Below are 18348 nucleotides of genomic sequence, written 5' to 3' on the forward strand. Positions count from 1 at the left end.
TTCCTTCCTTCCTTCCTTCCTTCCTTCCTTCCCTTCCTTCCTTCCCTTTCTTTCTTTCTTTCTCTCTCTCTTTCTTTCTCTCTTTCTTTCTCTCTTTCTTTCTTTCTTTCTTTCTTTCTTTCTTTCTTTCTTTCTTTCTTTCTTTCTTTCTTTCTTTCTTTCTTTCTTTCTTTCTTTCTTTCTTTCTTTCTTTCTTTCTTCTTTCTTTCTTTCTTTCTTTCTTTCTTTCTTTCTTTCTTTCTTTCTTTCTTTCTTTCTTTCTTTCTTTCTTTCTTTCTTTCTTTCTTTCTCTTTCTTCCTTCTTTCTTTCTTTCTTTCTTTCTTTCTTTCTTTCTTTCTTTCTTTCTTTCTTTCTTTCTTTCTTTCTCTCTTTCTCTCTTTCTCTCTCTCTTTCTTTCTTTCTTTCTTTCTTTCTTTCTTTCTATCTCTTTTTTATTTCTTTCTCTTCCCTCTTTATCTCTTCTTTCTTTTCCTTTCACTTTATTTCTCTTTTTCTTTTTCCTTCATTTTATTTTTTCTCTTTATTTTCATTCTTCCTTTCTTCCAAAGCTTCATAAGAATTCATTGTTGTTATGAAGATAAAAGTATAATTCAATTAACCCCAAAGTTAACTTACTTTAAAATGCCCTTTAGTTCTAATGACTTACAAGGTAGTCTCCTCTCAGTTTGGGTGTATCTAACAAAATCAGCCCATGTCTGCTCACCTGGACTTTCCCTGAGAGTAGGATGTCGAACTCTACTCTGCCCCATGGCCCCGCTGCTGAGTAGCAGGGCAAGGCACCTGTCGTGGCTGCTTCCTCTTGGCTGTGTACAGTGAGGTCAAGATCCTTATCGAGACTTAGATGGGTGATGCTCTTTATCCTCCATGCAAGCAGTGGTAAGGAAAAGTTTTTTGTTCCAAGGACAATAACAGCTCTGAGTCATTGGTAACTTACAGCAGAACAAGATCCCGTGATTTTTGATTTGATGTTCATGGGGGAGCATGACCCTTTCTCAGAAGTTCTTGGTGAAGATGAAACAAAAGGGGGGGCGCTTAACAATAGAGGCAAACTTGAGACTCCCTGGGCCTTGAATTGATATGCTTTTTAATTTCTATGTATAATCACTTCCCAAGAGCAGGTCCTTTCAGAAGTTCAAAACGGGTCTATCTGAGGGCAGGGGTTGGGGCTGTCCCAGATAGGTCCCCATCTTTAGAGAGTTCTTAAAGTTCATTTTAAGAATGCAGTGCTCACCCCAAGCTCAGGAAGAGGTGATCAGAAGAGAAGAATCCCCCAGGAATTTTAACTGAGGAGATAGTGCCTTAGAGGCTCCTAGGCCTGGTAATCTCCATGAGGAGAATTTGACAGTTCAAGGGAGGTGCTCTATGGATACAACTGGGAGCCACTGCGTCTTCTAACCAGCTTGAAGCCTAAAATTCTACTTCTGAGGCATACACTGTTCCTAGGTGACTTGTCCTCCCTACTTTCCCTGTGATATTCCTGACGACTCTCACTATAGAAATCTCGAGGCACACACTAGCAGTGCCTCAGAGTTCCAATTCAACTTACTATAATTTGTCTCTGAAGGTGTTTTTTACATTATAAAAGAAACTTCTTCCTGAAATCTCATTTTGTTTTGGAGCCACACTCAGTAATGCTCAGAGGTTACTCCTGGATCTCACTCACAGGAATTATTCCTGACATGATTCGGGGACCACATGGGCTGGCACAAACTGAATTTACGTTGGCCATGTGCAAGGAAAATGCCCCACCTGTGGTGTTATCAGTCCACTGCCTGAGGTTCCTTAATCTATAATGTATTAGTAACATTTTCATTCTAATATGTGTAATGTTTTCATCATGATAATACTTACAGAATTCTTGGTCTAAGTATTTGTTTGCTTGTTGCACTTGTAATGACCATAAGAATAGAAAGATAATTGTTTTTAGCACTGTTATCTTTAATACCTTGCACATTTTTAGAATATAGTTTTAGTCAAAAATATAATTTCTGGATGAATTAAGAAATAAATAATTGATATTACAATTTCACTGTAGAAGACATGCCTCTTTTTGTTTGCTTTGGGGCCATATCCAGCTGTGCTCAGGACAGGCTGTGGGTTTGTGTTCAATGATTATCCTGGTGGTACTCAGAGGATACTTAATGCTCTAGACTGAGCCAAGGTCAGGCTTGCATGCGAGTCAAGCTCCTCACCCCCTGCGCTATTTCACTGGCCTAGAAGAGATAATATTTTAATGGAGACCACATCACAGAATTAAAAGACAGTCTAATGAAAGATGCAGGAGATTTTCTAACTTAGAGAACTACAGATGCTGAGGCAAATTTGTAAAATAGCCAACATGTGGTCATTGGGCCTTGTAAGAGGCCAGCCAGGAACTTTCCTGGAATGGACTTTGCTACACTGTATATAAAACAGGCTAATCATAATTCTGGATCTGTAATTAAGTCTTCAATTTAATCTTTATAAAATTCATTTCCTTTTCAAAGAAAATGAAATGTAATCATGCGAATTATTCTTTTTAAGTAGAAACATTTTTTATTTCATCAGAAAAAAACAAACAAAGAATAAATTTGTATAGGGCATCTCAATGAATTCCCAAACTGGAAGTTTTGGAAATTCATTGAAATTCATTGCTTGAAATTCATTAACTTCCCTTCTGTTCTACCAGTGCACCAAACATAGGATTAGCTCAGAATTTTTGCAGTCTAGATTTATACCTGAAAATCTCTCACCCAAGATTTCTATATAAATGTTTTACTTTTTAAAACCATGGTGGTAGTATTATACCAGATAAATCAGCAAATGCTCACATTAGGCTTGCTTTGATTTCTGAAAAATCAATTGCTAAATACTTTCTGTTAATCCATCAATCTAATGCACACATTTTCCTGGTAAGTAACAATATATGTATATGCATGATATACTGTATTTCATAGGCATGAAAGTCCAGGTATTCTGAACTTTCATTCTTAATGGATTTGTTTGTTAAACAGACTTAAATTCAATGTACCTCAGGAAAGGAATTTTAAAAGTCTCAAGGATGAAAAACAAACATCATGAGATTGGTTACAAGCAGTAATGACAAGAAAAAAAATCAGTTTAAATTATTTTGGAGACGAGTAAGATGAGCTCAAAGCATTGGAAATCATGATCACAAGTTATGAATAACAACTAAATATTGTATAAAATATTGTTCTTAATAAAGGATTTAAATTTATGTCTAAGAACATAGCGAAGATTGACGTGATTAAGCTAGAGATTATTAAACTTCATAATCTCAGTTTATCTCTGTTCCTTCTGATGAGGGTAGAGTGTTTCGTAAACAATAAAGTACATCAGAAGACTAAAACACAGTTAGGGCGTGTGCTTTCTAACTACAAACTAAAATCCTCAGTGTTGCTCCTCTAGGTGAGATTAAGCATTTCCCTTCCCAAAGGAATCAAAAGAAAAACCTCTTGACGTTGACCTCTCCCACCTGTCTGTGCTCACACCTGTATGTTCCAGGATGCCCCTTGCAGTCTAGTGTGCTTCCCAACAAGGACCCCGACACTGCTCTAAAGGTGCGTACAGATCCATCTTTGTCTGGTAGTGCTAATACTCAATTGTAATCCCATTTGCGTAACCAGTAGAAACTAGGTTAAACTTTGTTTGAAGTGACACAGGAAAAATCCTTTAGTATCAGTGTTTATTTTTGTTTTCACATGTGTACTTAGAATTGTAAAGCTCCATCATTTCTGTGCAACTGCAGCAACTTACAATATAGAGTCTGGTGGGATCTCTTACAGGACCTAGTTGTCACTAGGGACTCTGTTGGGTCTGTGTCCTGGTGGTGCGGCCCATGCCTTGGCCCTTTCCCCTTGTGAGGAATAAGTGAAAATGGGTGTGGTGATGAGAGCAGGTCTCTTTCCGACGTCCAGCTATTTATTCTAGAAGAACATCGAAGGCAGATGAAGACACAGCATCATGCCTTGCCTTCCTCCCAGGACACTCAGTCTCAGGAATGGTACTGATCAAGTGTACAGGAGCAAATGGGGGTGAGGGGGACAGGCAGTGACATTTACATGCTATCTTTCATCTACAAGGAGTGAGGGTCAAGTGTCAGGTCTGTCTACTCTCCAACTATCTCCTTATCTCCTCAGGATTGGCCAACTTTCTTATGTACAGAGACCTCTCATCAATACCCACAGAGATAATGTCACTTATTTTTCTCTGAGCCTACTAAGGTATGGCACGTTCTCCATACAAGATTGCCATGCTATATAGAGACTTTATGGCTTCTTCCCTTGATGAAGGATGTTGGAGCTTTGTCCAAAGGCTTCTGCTTAAAGTTACAGCTTCCCTTTATGTCTTTATAAAAGTACACTGTCGCTCACAACTGTTCAAGGTGATGCATTTCCCTCCAGCCACCCTGTCAGCTCAAATGACTTGCTATTTCCATTACAAACTTAGACAACAGTCTCAAAGCACTAGAACTTGACAAGAGTTCCAAATGCAGAAAATATGCATATCTTTTATCTTAAGGTATAATTTTCATACAACAATGCACAATCTTTAAAATATATAGTCTACTTAACAAATACACACTAAAACATCAAATTTTAGAAAATTTCTTTTACTCACTTTACTATACTGTAAATTTAGTGGAATTTTTTTCCCTCTTGTTTTAGTAACACTATAATTCTGCATATACAGAACTCAAAAAATAAGGCTTAAAGGAAAGGATTAAAGGAAGACCCAGTGGAATTAAGAAAACCAGAGTCCAGTGATCAAAGAGTCAAAGGCTGGCTATAGATTCTGGTGACAGTGTTAACTCTAAAGTAAATTCTTTCTCTATGACATATACCTGGGGCATTAGATAAACACACACACTCCCGGAGCCATTGCTGCTTACTCTGGGTCAGATGTCTGTGGTAGCTCTGGAATGGGTCTGTTTATCACTTGGGTCTGATGATTTTTATATACATAAGGTAAATTCTGAGTCAGAACACCCAGCTGTGCTACTAGGGCAGGTGATATTGCTCTTAGTAACAAATTAGGCAATATTTAAAGTGGCGTACTATAGTCTATGGTCCATCCAGTTTTAGGAATTACCCGAATCCTTGTAAACTGGATTGAGAGAAGGTGGATCAATCCATCATGAGATGATTTCCATGTGAGTGAATACAAGAAAAATATTAACTGATGACATTGTTTTTCTTTTATAGTAATCTATATATTCAATACTTACTTTTATGTGATACAAAATTGTTGCATAAGTCAAACTATGGTTAGTTTTGATAATGTTGACTATTTTCCCTAAAACTCTTTCTGGATATCAAAATTTCTGAGAAAAATAGGTCTTTAAAATTATTTCTTTGTAACTTTGACAAAAATTGTTAAAAGGATATGAATTCGCTGTCATTATATCATTTTGTTTAAAGTTGCAGTTTCTAACAACATATTTTTACTAATAAGAACCTATTGCACATAACATATTTTCCAGGTGCTGGTCTCTTTTTCTTTGCAGTATCATACCTCTGAGTTTCAGGCAGCAGTTTGTAAGTACAAACAAGAATTTAGACATTCAAGAACCCCAAAAGTTGTACATTTGCCTGACTAATGTTTCCAGAGGACCAGAAGGAAAATTCAACATCTGTACTAAAACTTCATCTGTGTAATCTTAATCTGGTGTGTATTTCCAAGATAAAATTGTACACTGGATTTTCATCTACCATAATCTAGACCTATAAAATCTAGAATGATTTTGAGGAATTATTTAGAATGAAAGATTGTAGTTTTATAAGGCTTATTATGTTTATGCCATTTAATGCTTCAAGGGAATTTCCCAATAGATCAATCTTGACCTAGATGTAGAAATCTTGACCTACATGTTGAAATCTTGCTCCTGGATCTCTTCTTTCTGAGTTCTGCAATCTGGGACAATTGTTTCTATGACTGAGATTGAAGGTGATCCTGCCTAATGGGAAGTGCTTAGAGAGGGAATAAGGAAATCCGTTGAGAGACCTAGAAAGATGGAATATTTCCTTCTTGTCTGATGAGCCTTCCCCTCAGGCAAGACTACCTTTAGTCTCTCCATTCTGGCACTATGTCCCAAACAACAGCACAGCCAGAACCAAGTTCAATGCATGTGGTGGCATGAGGGATTAAAATTGCATCCTCAAGATTACAGGGCAGGTGCTCTGCCACTGAGCTCTCCTTTTGGGTCAAGATGTAATTTCCTGAGCATTATGTTTTCTCCATTTCTCTTGCAGCTTTGACATGCTTCAATTGCACATATAACAAAGTACAAAACTTAAATCGTATTTTTATTTTGGTCTTATAATGAACTAAACTATAATAAATATTGAAGTGGTAAGATAAGAAATTCTACATATTTATAGAATCTCAAGGTAGTCAATTGCACAGTTATGGAATGATACATTTTTGGAATGTTGGAAATTTTTTTCTAGACTTATTTTGAGGAATTAGTAAACATGGGAGATTGTAGTTTTATAGGTCTTTTATGTTTATGCCATCTAATACAATCTAATGGGAGCCAGAGTTTAATAGTAGAGAGTTTAATTACTTGCTTTGCATACAGCCAACCTTAATTTGATCCCTAGTACCTCATATGATTCCCTGAGCACTACCAGGAATGTTTCCTGAGCAAAGTCAGGGGGTAATTCTGAGCACAATTGAGTTCAGCCCACCTACTGGGCAACAACAACAATAACTAAAAAAATAAGACTAATATTTTCCCTTTCCTAGTTTCTTTATATATCTGGTAAATGCAATCAAATGCATGTAAGGACATTGTATCTAAGGGCAATGCATTTAAGAGTATCCAGGACTCCTTCCCTCTGAAACACACCATAGTTTTCTATTCTCTTTTAGTAATTGTGGCAGCTCTTGTCAGAAGTACTTTGAGAAGATAAATGTTGGGGGGGGGTGCGACATACAGATATGACTGAGGGTTTTCAAGTGGGCACCAGACCAAGAAAATCAGGTGCCCATTGGTGGAAGAAAAAATGCCAAATAACTGTCAATCATCAGCCAACTGACAAAACCCATTCCCAGTCTTCAGTTGAATCGAAACCATTTGTGCCTTTCAGAAAAAGAACCAATTATCTGGTTCTTTGTGAGGGTAGTCAGAACTGCTGTGGGGCCATTCTGATGTTCTTGTCTGCATGTGAAACCCTTTGAAAATTATAAATCAACAGATTTTGTGCTTAAAAATATATGATTTCATGTCTACTTTCATTTATACAAATGTCATATTGAAACTATGAAGTATGGGTTAGAGTTAAGACTCTCAGGCCTTCCCCACCCCCATAAAGTTTGTTTCCATGTTTTTGGTGGCTACAGATTTTCTCAGACTGCTTTGAGTCACAGACTTAGAAAAATGGTATTTTAGTAATTTTTGTGTGCACATTTAAAAATGTATATTTTATATTTGATTATTTTTAAATAAATGTCAATATTGAATACTGAGAGGGGAGGGTGGGCTGCTGCTCAATCATTTAAACTGTTAGAGCTGGAGCTCACTCAGTTCTGGAGAACAGCAGCAAGAGTGCTTTTAAAACCTCCTCCAGCAAAATTCCTTAAGCCTGGGGACTCTTGAGATTCCCTTCTCGGAATCAGTCTTCATGAGATTTCCTACACATCTAATCCTGGTGTGTTTCTTCCATCCTTTGTTATTCACTGTTTTCTTTTTTTTTTAATAAATTATTTATTTTATTGAATCACCATGTGGAAAGTTACAAAGTTCTCAAGTTACAAATGTCTCAGTTATACAATGCTCAAATACCCGTCCCTTCACCAGTGCCCATATTCCACGACCAAAAACCCCAGTATACATCCCACCCCCCCAGCCCCCCACCCCTGACTGCGTAGCTGATAAATTTTACTTCATTTTTCTCTTTACCTTGATTACATTCCATATTTCAACACAAAACTCACTATTGTTGTTGGAGTTTCCCCCCCAAAAAACAGCCCTACTGAAAAGGAAGCATTTGATAATTAGTTTTCCATTGCTGAGAATGATGAGATATGAAGTCATATCGCAGCCACACAGTTTAGGATTTCTGTATTTTAGTAATTAAGTCCAGGAAGATTTATGTTAGAAATTGCATCATTTCCCTTCCTGAGACAGCATGGGGCAATAGCTTAGTTCACAGTCTAGAAATGTGCCTGCGAGCAGTTGCTAGGACTAAAGTAGTCTAGCTGGCGTCCAGATCGTGGTCAATCAGCAGCAGAGCGGCAGCACAAAACTGTGGCCACTCGGGTTGAATCTCGGTGGAGCACTTGCTAAGGAGCAAAGATTCCTGGGAGCTTGCTCCTGGGTCACTATTCAGCTTTGCTCCAGGTCTAACCCTCTTCCAGAGATACAAGGATAGATAAGAAAATAAAATCAGAGTATAGACTATTCTGGCTACCTGATTAAGTAGTGCTGTCCCAACAAATTTTCTTTGGAAGAAGATACTTTTTAAATTTTCAGAAGGCTATCTTTGAATATTTATTTTTATATGGAAGGGTGATGCCCAGCAGTGCTCAGGACTGACCCCTGGCTCTATTCCTGGTGGGCTAGGTGGACCATATGTAAAAATCATACATGTGTGTATATATACTTGCATGTTATTAGAAACTAAAATATCTTCATTTACTATGGCTACTAAGTGGGTACAAATATACATAATTAGAGTGTTGTTTTTCTAGTGCTACCTTAACATAATCAGAAAAAAAATCCACTAAGTCAGAAAGAACATGGACTTAAAGATCAAGAAACATATGTCTCCTAAGATCAAAAACCCAGGTCTGTCTATAAATCACAAACACAAGAGCAAGACACAGGGGTTGGAAAAAGTTAGCTGATGACCACTAGTAGGAACTTCCTCTCCATGGTAAACCTCAAGCACTTGGAGGGAGCTGCTGATTGGACAATGTCTTCAAATCTAGAGGCTTGGCATTCTCTGCTGTATAAACAGCTTTTTCCCTTAGTTGGATGATAAATCTTTCCTAGATCTGGCAGCAGTTAGGATGGTGATACTAGTAAGAACCACAAAACCTTTGACAGCAGTACTATGTGTCCACCTCCTTATCTTGTCCTCCCAATTAAGCATAGGATGATGATGGTAGAACAGAGAGGTAAAGTCACACAGCTCAAGGGGATGGAGCCAAATAAAACAATCAGTTCATCTTCATGCTTGAACAAATGGACTGCAGCTTTCCCCCAGGGAAGGAACCTCGGGTAAAAAGAACCTTATTGAAGGGGGGTGCTAACACTTTTTAGTGTGAAATCTTTTCAGAAGTAGACTTATCTTCATGCCACACTGTTCTGGAGTCCTCCATAGTGGGCACTCACTGCATCTGCTCCTCAGTTTCCTCTGTCTGAGTCTCTCCTGACCCTTCCTTGTTTGTCCTTTCCTCACTATCTGGGAAGTGTCACCATTAGTTTCAAGGTGTAAACCCACTCATAAGAAGATATTGCAGAAGTTCTCCTGGAAGAAACTGTCAAGAGTTCTTTATTCTGCCTCCATCAAGTCATCCATCTGACCTTAGCAAAGACATTTTATTCTGTACTTAAGAGTCTTCTATGTAAAGAGAAGAGAATTGACTTGAATAAGGTTAAGTTTCCATAGAGTTCAGATACTCTATGATTCTATTATATAAACATACCAAATACTTTAACACATGTTCCTAAAATGTTGATAAAACAACTTAAATTGACTGTGTTAATTTCAACCCTATGCATTTCAAAAACAAGATCTTCCCTTATTTTTCTTTTCACTCTTGTTTTTTTGTTTACATAAATGTGCATACTCATTTGCAGAGGAGGTAAGAAAAATTTCATACTGTCTAACCAGGTTTTACTTTGTTTTATCATTTTACATTATTTTATGTTATTTTATCACAGTTTGAATGTCATAATACAAATCAGAATAGTCCAAAATAGTGCAAAGCCTGTCAAGATTTCTTGAGGAAATTCACAGGAACTTCCTGTATTTTCACAACCATTTAGCAGATGCCAGATGGAGAAAAGAATGCATTGCTTCCAGAGGAAGTGGGACATGTAGTAAGACAGTTTTCACACATAAAAATACTATCTTTTATCTCCAAACTAACCAAGGATCTCTGAAGGGAACACGGCCAGGGCCCTAGAAGGCTTTTGTGGAAGGAGGAAGTCGCTATGTAAATAGAAGAACTTATTTTAGCTATTTTAGGTGGCCCGTGCTCTGGTAGGTGTGATTGGAGATTTGAAGTAGCAATAGGCGATCTGCTGGGCTTAAAGAGATTAGGCTTCTAGGAAAGTCAAAGTGAGTGATGCAGGTTAAGCCTTGAGGGAAGAGGGAAGTTGAAAGTGTCCAGGCCAGAGCAGAAGCTTTGAGGGCTACTTGGAGGCTGTATTTGAAGTCCCAGCACCTTATAAAAGCCAGGGAAGCAGACTGGTGGCTCAGAGAATTCCTGTGGGGTCTGGCTACCACCTTCTGATCTGACTCCCTGAAATCAGACCCTGCCCACACCTTAGCCCTCTGCTTGAAGACCCCATGGGGGTTGCTGGCTCTCAGGGTCCAGTAAATGGGTGGTTTCTCCTCAGGTCAGTGCCAGGCTGGAGTCCAGTCATTTACTTCTCCTTCTCTCACTGCTCAGGGCCAAGTTTCAGAAATCCAGCGTTTAAGACAATTGGGGAATCCGACACTTATCTCCCTCTCTGCTCTGAAGATCTCTGCAATTCTCTAGCGATGGGCCCGCCCCTGGTCCTCTCCTGCCTCCACGTGGCATCCTCCAGGGAGGGACACAAGACCCATTCCACTCCTTCTTGCCGTTCTGCGTGTTTTAAGGCACTTAGCTGAACAGCGTGCTTCCAGACGCCCTGGGCATCTCATGCAGTGCATCTGATGGGGTCCCTCATAAAGTGACTCCCACTGCTCCCAGTCTAACCGGGTCCACCTGTGCGGCTCCTCCTTGTCGGCACCTCAGCAGCCTCTGTCTTTGTTCTGCAGCCTCAGCCTCCCACAGCACACTGGAGCGGTCTGTCTATACCATGGCACAGAGCAACTAGAGCGTGCCCTGTCTCTTGGACCACACATTAATTTTCTTGAAAATCGTATTGTGCAGGTGCCAGGAAAGTGGCTGACTAGGGACCCTCTGCAGACTGGAGATAGCAGTACCCTGCGACTCTCAGGTATGCGGTCCAGTAGAAGCGTGGCAGTCCTAGGCCCTTGTGCAGATGTGCCAGGGCCTTGTGTGTTGCTCGGCTTGCTGGGTTTTGTCAGTCTCTCTCTCTCTCTCTCTCTCTCTCTCTCTCTCTCTCTCTCTCTCTCTCTCTCTCTCTCTCTCTCTCTCTCTCTCTCTCTCTGCTGCTCTGAACTCCTGCTGAACTCCTCTGAACTCCTTCCCTCTTTGGAGAGTTCCAGAACCTGCCAGGTAACTCTGGCATCCTTCCTTCACACACCTTCCATTGTCACCTCTCAGTTTCTGTCTGCAGTTGTAAGGCCACCCATCTGACTCCTGTGCCCTTTCATTATGTCTCTCTCTTATTGATCAGGACCACTCATTACATTTGATTTCTTTCTAAATCTCTTTTTTTTAATAGTTCTTTTTTTTTAACTGAGTCAATGTGAGAACAATTACAGGGTGTTTAGGATCAAATCTCAGTCATACTATGATCAAACACCTGTCCCTTCAGCAGTGCACATTTTCCACCACCAAGAACCCTAGCAGACCCCACCACCTCGCCTCCCCTCTGCCTGTGTGGCAGATGATTTTCACTTTACTCTCTCCTTACTTTGATTACATTCAATTTTCAACAGAAAACTCACTATCATTATTTGGAGTTTTTCCCTCAACAGTCAGACCTGTAAGAATGGCAACATTAGATTGTATGTTTTCTATTGTCGATAACAAAGAGCATATGATGTTGCACATCACGAAAGCAGCCGCTCAGTTTTGGGATTCTGGTATTAAGTCCAGAGGTATTTCTGCCAGCAGCTGCTGCATTCTGAGATTGGTTTGTGTGCCTCTGGGATCATGGCTCTTTGGGAGCAGAGGAGTTATTCGTGGGCGACTGCTTGGGGTCTCATTTGGGCAGGAGGCAGGGCCGGTTCTGTTCCCCCTTCCTCCCATTGCGAGATTTCCCATGTGACCCATCACTGCGAGCTCCTACCTCTCTGTCCAATTGGTTCTGATGGTGGCAGTCGCCATGCTGCCATAAAGAAGTAAAGGCCAAGGGACGGAAACCTTTCCCCTCCCGGGGCTGCACAGGGCCGTAGCTTAGTTCACAGTCCTGGAGTATATCTGTCGGCAGCTACTGCATTCCGAGATTGGTTTCTGTGCCTCTGGGATAATGGACGCTCAGGGGTGGCGGAGCCATTCCTGAGCATATTTTTTGTAGATCAGGAAAGGTCGCACATACCGGAGCCATGTTAGTAGAAGCTCAGTGTCACTGGCACTCCATCTGGAGAAGGCAAGTGGCTTCACCTTCTCCGTCTGTCACCCCGGTGTTGTTGGCCCGGTCTGGGGTCCAGAGCATTCTCCGGCTTGCAGTGCCCACCGGCCCGGATTCTTCGCTGCTGGCTGCTGTGGAAAGATGGCTTCTTTCTAAATCTCTTTCGTTGTTAGGGTAGGCAGGTATATAGGTAATTCGAAGGCAGAGGAAGTTTTTCTAGTTGAATTTTCTGTGGTAACCACATGCCATAGAGAGCACCAATGCCAACAAAAGATTCCAGCTCCATTTCAGACAATTGTTTGGTGCCTCTGGGAGCACCAAGTTAGCTTCCACTGGTCTAGAACTTTGTGACTACTCAGGGAACACCTCTGTGTCTAAGCAGAAATGATGTTGGATTATAAACCTAGGTTAGGGGGTGATTGGGAAAGCCCCTTGAGACCCACTGTGAATGTCAGGGAACCATCTTGCTTCAGTGACAGAGAACCCAAGACTCAAATGGGGAAGGATGTAGAAACATAACGCCCAGCTCAGGGCGCTGTGATTTCAGAGAGCTGTGAAAGTCAGAATCTCTAAGACATACAGAGGATGAATTATCGATAGTAATGGGTACCAAATGTTGCATGCTTATGCAATAGGCAATCTAGTAGGTCCTGTTTGTAGATAATTATTACTATCTCCAGAATGAGCCCAGAAGATATAGTTGTTCTCACTTTCTAGATGGTAAGACAAAAAATTTAAGTTTTATTACCAGGTTGAGACTTAAAGTAAAATGAAATTTATATCTCCCAGTGTTTTTTTTCTATACAGTATGTACCTTATGCCTATTTCTCTATACTCTATAATAGTTATTTTATCCTAACTATTTAAGACTGGAGAGCAAAACAAATTAAAAAACTAATATACTTTAATTCATATATGTAATAAGCTTCAGGCATTATAGTTCACCTTTAAATTGTTGAGTTTTAGTCTAGAAATGCTGCGTTTGGTAAATAGGACAAACATACTACTTTCAGACAGTAGTCAGACATAATTTTTTTCCAGTTTGTATGCCTGCGTTCTTGATGTTTATAGATCTAGACTGATGGAGTCCATGATCAATGACAGACTCCTTGTAACCAATATTATTTACAAGAATTCTAAGAGTATTTAGTATGCCAGAAATCCACAGAGGCCAGAAGAATTGCCTCTGTTTGTCATTCTAGCTTGAAGATGCCACATATTTAATATTTCTACCCAATGCACAGCAGGTAAAATGTATTGTAAAGAATTTGTTTTGGGCATTACATATGAAATGGAATGCTAAAAAAGTTTGAAAAAATGAAGGGCAAAATGAAATGGCTCGTATTACATATTTAAATAATATAAGAGCTCTGTGAAAGGTCACATAAGAAACATTTTCAGTAATAGAAAGCCATTAAAAAAGGAAACTATACAAGATCAGATTTTTACTTTTAGGGTTTTTGGAGAGGTGGTCTTTGTTTTTTGGTTTTGGTGCTACACTGGTTGTGCTCAGGGCTTCTTCCTGGCTCCATGCTCAGGGATCACTCCTGGGAAGCTCAGGAGACCACACAGGGTCTTGTACCTGAGTGAGCCATTGGCAAGGTGGGTGTCCTGACCTCTCCATGTTAGCAGCCCTGCTCCCAAAATGAGGTTTAGAAGAAGCTCTTCATACACACACGCTCACACATATAAACACATACATATGTGCTTCCCTGAAATGGGTATAATAAGCTGAAATCTGGTAATTTTGAGTTTGGTCTTACCAGATTTCTGAGAGTAAATTTACTTGAGGAAACATTTTTGCTTTAAGATAACCTATTAAATACGAAAAAATACAATATTTTTGTTATTTATTTTAAGGGTAACTATTGAGGCTCTAGAAAATAAAATTCCTGAAGAGGAAAGCTAATCTTGACAATTTTTCTTTCCAAATGAATAGACTGTAGATAGTTAGCAAATACTGGTATTAGATAAGTATATATTCACTCGTATGAAAAAGAGGAAATTGCATTCCAGTCTTATACCACTCATAAAAGTCAACTCACTAGATTAAAGGCTTAAATACAAAACCTGAAACCATACAACACCTAGAAGAAAACACAGTGGAAATAAACTTGGCAATCTGGCCAACATTATTTTTTGATACAATATTAAAAGCGAAAACTCTAAAAGTAAAAGTCAACAAGTGGAACAAAAATCAAACTATGTTTCTAATCAACAAAAGAAATAATCAGTAAGTAGAATAAAAGTGTCCTTCGGAATAAAAAAAGTAAATCATGTTTTTTAAAAAAATTTTATTAGTGAATCACTGTGAGGTACAGTTACAAACTTATGAACATTCATGTTTGCATTACAGTCGTACAGTGATCTTTTACCCATCCCTCCACCTGTGCCCATTCTCCTCCACCAATGTTATATTTTTAATACTCGCTTGTCCACCAACTAAAAGACCAAGAAAACTGCCCTCTGAAGTCTTTATGGATCTATTACATCTTCCAGAAGGGCAATGGAGAAGGTTATCAACAAGTTCTACTTGGATCTCTTCAAAAGTCATGTCCACCTGCCCACATACCAAATTCCTCAGGATGTATATGTTGTTCCCAGCGTTCTCCCTTGTGAAATCCGACACACCATTTCATCAGTAAAGAAGCATCCAGCATCCAGTCCAGACAAGGTTAGACCCGAACAACGAAGAATCTGCCGCCAGTACTTGTCAGTACACTGGCTCGGCTCTTCACACATTACATGTCTGAATGCAAAGTTCTGTCCCAATGGAAAACCAGCAGGACCATTCTGTTGTACAAGAAGGGAGACATTCACAACATTGGCAATTATTGCCCAATTTGCTTGTTGGCTGTCGTCTTACAAGTTGTTCACCCAAGTCATCCTGAATAGAATTGGCCAAACACTAGACGAAGGACAACCATGCAAGCAAGCCAGGTTCCGAAAAGGAGTCAGAACAATCGACCATATCACACGGTGACCAAGCTCATTGAGGTTTTGCGAAAGTTCAAGATGTCGCTCTGTCTAACGTTCATTGATTTAAAGAAGACCTTTGATTCTGTTGAGACTGAAGAGGTCATTGAAGCCCTAGCCAAACAGGGCATTCAAACTCAATACATCAGGATCCTCTGTGAGCTGTCTTGCCAATTCACCACCAGGATCTCACCATTCTACAAAGAGGTGATCATCAACATAAAGAAAGGTGTTTGGCTGGGTGATACCATTTCACCAAAACTCTTCAGTGCCACCCTAGAGAGCGTCATGCAATGACTGGAATGGGAAGGAATAATATCGCTGATGATATCGTTCTAATCACACCAAACATTAGACAAGTGGCACAAATTCTGGTCGACTTTGACTATGAGTGTGGAAAGGTCAGACTGCAGCTGAATCTAAGACAATGTTCATGAGACATGAACTAGTTCCTGATGTTCCATTTGCCCTCAACATCACCAAACGTAGCAGCTATGTGTACCTGGGTCAAGAACTCAACATGACTAGCGACTTGGCTCCAGAACTGCACAGGAGGAAGAGAGCGGTATAGAATGCCTTCAAGAGTGTTGAAGAAGTTGTTAAGAGGACAAAAAACCTCTAGCTCTGGGCACATATTTTCAACTCCATCTTTCTTCCTGCACTAACATATGTTTCAGAGACCTGGGCCCTATGAAAACAAGATGAGAACACTTTTCTGGTCTCTCCAAGTGGAATGGAAAGAGCTATGCTTGGATTATCACTTTTCAGTCAAGTGAGAGAAGGAATCCGGAGTTCAGATCTCCTTCGATGATTGAGGATCAGGGACGCTGTCTCGTCTGCCAAGGCGTCAAAAATCAGATGGGTTCGACACATAATGTGATTTGGAGACAACTGCTGGACTAGAGCTGTTACTGACTGGATTCTACGGGACGTCAAAAGAATGCCTGACAACCCACCTGCGAGATGGTCAGATTTCCTTGTCAAGACCTCGAAAGAAACATCTGAGGCTCTTTTGTTCCTGGAGCGAGCAGATACCATTGGGCTATACTAGCACGTGACAGGAACAAATGAAGGCATTACTGGCACCTGCTCAAGCAAATCGATGAGCAACAGAATGACAAATGACAAATGATACAAGTAATGTTTTGTAAGGGACTAATATATATGCTATAAGAAGGAATTTTAAACTAAAGATCAAGTAGATAAAAAAAATAAAGGTGGTCAACAGATACTAGGAGTACTCAACCTCATAAATTCTCAGGCAATAAAAATCAAAACCATAATGAGGTTTCATTTTATACTTGTTAGGCTATTAGCAGAATAAGAGCAAATAAGTATTTGGATGTGCTCTGCTATCAGTTTGGCACATTTTTTAAAAAATTGAATCACCATGAGAATAATTACAAAGCTTTCATTATTAAGTCTCAGTCATACAATGATCAAACACCCAACCCTTCACCAGTGCACATGTTCCACCACCAAGAACCCAAGTATACCCCCCTCCCACCCCTCACCCTGCCTGTGTGGCAGATGATTTTCACTTTACTATCTTTTTACTTTGATGACATTCAATTTTCGGCAGAAAACCCACTATTTTTATTTGGAATTTTCCCCCAACAGTCAGACCTGCCGAAAAGGCATCATTAGATGATTTGTTTTCTATTGCTGAGAATGAAGAGCATATGATGGCCAAAAGCGGCCATGTGGTTTTGAAATTCTGGTATTTTAGTAATTAAGTCCAAAGGTATTTCTGTCAGCAGTTGCTGTGATCTGAGATTGGTTTGTGTGCCTTTGGAATCATGGTTGTTAGAAGCAGAGGAGCTGTTTGTGAGTAGCCGCTCGGCGGGGGGGGGGGGGTCTCATTTGGGCAGGGAGCATGGCCAGTTCTGCCTACCTTCCCATCTCGAGATTTCCCGCATGCCCACATGCCCATCACTGCAAGCTCCTACCTCTCTGTCCAATTGGCTCTGAAAGGTGGTGGTCACCAAGCTGTTGCAAAGGGGAAAAGGCAGAGGAACAAAAACCCTTCCCCTCCCAGGTCTGCACGAGGCTGTCCATGAGTATATCTGCCAGAAACCGCTGCGTTCCGAGGTTGGTTTGAGTGCCTATGGGATCATGGCCATTCAGGAGTGGAGGAGCTGTTCTTGAGTGCTTTTCTGTATAACAGGAAAGGTTTCATGGCCGTGTAAGTGTCTGTGCAGTTTGGAGAAATAGTCCTGGTCCCCACATACCAGAGCCATGTAGTAGAAGCTCAGTGTTGCCGGGATTCCATGTGGAGAAGGCGGGGAGACTGCACCTTCTCTGTCTGGGGCACCCTGGTGTTATGGGCTCAGGTTGGGGTCTGGAGTATTCTCTGGTGTGTGCTGCCCTCCAGCCAGGATTCTTCATTGCTGAGTCTCAGTTGGGCACTTTCTTTAAGATGGTACTGGACTTACGTCAGTAGTATCTTATGGAAATTATTTATGAAAGATGTTAAAATATTTTAAAAAATGAGCAGCCATATGATTCAGTAGCCCTACCTTCTTGGTATATACCAAAGAAACTAAAATCAGGATACCAAAGAGATATCTGTACTTCCGTTTTCATCATAGAATTTTTCATGATAAACAAAAAATTGGAACAACCTACATGTCACTGACTAAAAAGTGTGGGAATCACCTCTTTTTTGAAAGTGTGTAAGTATATTTTAAAAAAAACGCCTTGACCTGGGATTGTTTCTGGGAATAAATTTTTATTAATACTATCACTGTGTTTCATTTTCCTGTCATAATTGAGTCCATGTTTATTTTAAATTTTATTAAAGCATGATGATCTATGAAGATATTTGTAGTTTAATTTTAGACATACTATGTTTCAGCAACAATATCACCACCAGTGTCTTCTTCCTTGTTGATAGGTGTGATGTTGGAGAATGTGGATGAGAAATCACTATTAATAAGTATTGTAA

Source organism: Sorex araneus, chromosome 1 (assembly GCF_027595985.1).
Source record: "Sorex araneus isolate mSorAra2 chromosome 1, mSorAra2.pri, whole genome shotgun sequence".
Lineage (NCBI taxonomy): Eukaryota > Metazoa > Chordata > Mammalia > Eulipotyphla > Soricidae > Sorex > Sorex araneus.